This window comes from Choloepus didactylus, chromosome 13 (genome assembly GCF_015220235.1).
Source record: "Choloepus didactylus isolate mChoDid1 chromosome 13, mChoDid1.pri, whole genome shotgun sequence".
In the NCBI taxonomy this organism is placed as follows: Eukaryota; Metazoa; Chordata; class Mammalia; order Pilosa; family Megalonychidae; genus Choloepus; species Choloepus didactylus.
This window is the reverse complement of record NC_051319.1, coordinates 14,311,829-14,313,447: the sequence shown is the minus strand read 5'-3', so window position 1 is coordinate 14,313,447 and position 1,619 is coordinate 14,311,829. Positions and strand designations below refer to the sequence as shown.

At 54.2% G+C, this 1,619-nt stretch overlaps 1 pseudogene; it reads right to left on the bottom strand.

Annotated features, from left to right (window-relative positions):
- Positions 1 to 622: 622 nt before the first annotated feature.
- Positions 623 to 1,155, bottom strand: LOC119507963 (annotated as a pseudogene).
- Positions 1,156 to 1,619: the final 464 nt, after the last annotated feature.

Below are 1,619 nucleotides of genomic sequence, written 5' to 3'. Positions count from 1 at the left end.
ATTCTGCGGGGAAGTCAGAAAACCAACGTTTGAGGTAACCTGGTCATGCATTTTAAAAAGAACCAGCTCCTAAGAAGTGGGAAGAAAATACATTGTTGGACTTTGCAGAGACAAACACGCCCCAGCAGGCTGGGCACTGCAAGCTGTGGGTTCCCCTCCTGCTCGCCCCTCACGCGGGCGTCCTTCACACGAGGCCAGGTCCCCGTTGCCGCCGCTCCCCGGGGAGCCGGGACCTCGCGCTACCTCCAGGATGGGACAGGATATGACAGCCCGGTTTGTGCACCAGCATCCTTAATATTTCCTTCCTTTCAGAAGCAAATAGAGCGTTCCCTTATCTGAATGCTAATTTCCTAGTTAAAAACCCTCCCTTGCTGACAAGGGACTGAAAGAGTTTTAAATCACAGATGTAGAGTATCAAATGCAATAATGCTCTTGCAATAGTGCATTGAAGCCTCAATTAATTAACCCTTGGGCTAAGTAGGCAGGTACATGGCGGTGGCCACAGGCGGTGGATGGATGAGATTTAAATGTGCATCTCATTTCCCCAGCACGGAGCATGCCGTTTGGTTCAGAAAGGAGTCATTTTGCACACTCGCCTCATTTACTCGCCGCTTTAATCCTCCTAATTCCACCTGAGATCGGGGGAGAATTGAAAAGGAAGGCGCGGAGCAGGGGCTGCATGCCCGGCTTTTGTTGCGCTTGGTCCCCCGGGGCTGCGCCGCGCCGGGCCGCACGGGGTCTCTAGCCTTTCCCGCGGGGCTGCGGCGCCGAGTGGGGGTCGGTGGGAAATAAGTACGGGGGTATCACGGGGGATGGGGTGGATTTTAGGTTTTGAGGGGGTGAGGGCAGACCTTGAGGAGGATGCCCGCCGGAGCGCACCCTGCCCGGGTGCGGGGTAGCCAGGCCAGCCGGGCGCAGGGTACCCCAGTCGGGGGCGAGGCCGCAGCGCCCCCCAACGCTCTGTGGGCGGGCGTGGAGATGGGTTGCGGGCATGGACCGCGCCGCGCTTTGGAGTCCCTCCGCCTGGGTTCCGGGACCGCCTCCCAGCCCTGGCCCGGGCGCCGTGTCCCGCGATGACTCGGTGTAACTCTCCAGCTCATTTCTCTCCATGCGATTTACCATCTGTGAACTCGTCTTTAACCTAATAAAAATCATCTAGCTTTTGACTAACAAGAAAAGGAAACAGTGCTCATTGTGGGGTTTGGGGAAAATGGCTTCACTAATGTGCAGGATGAGAACGGAGTGATTTATAGGCGGTTTTAACTGTAGGCTATGATTAGGGGGCTGGTAGTAAGTGCATTAGATGTCTAAGTGTGGCAATAGAGTAAATAGGCGTTTTATTTATCGCAGTGCCAGGGGCCTCTTAGCGGAAGAGCGCTTCTCCAAATTGAAATATAGCAGAGTTTACACTCCTGATTAGGGCTTCAAGCGCAGAGCCCAAGGCTATCAGCTAAGCAGAAACAACGCTCGCTGACACCTAATTGTCACTGGATTAATGTGCAAACAGGGACAGCTAAGAGCAACAACAAATAACCTAGTGTCAGAGCCGTTGGTGGCAGTGTCCACTCGCAATGACTTGGGGCCAAATTGGAGTTTATATGTCAAAACCTGCTCGGATC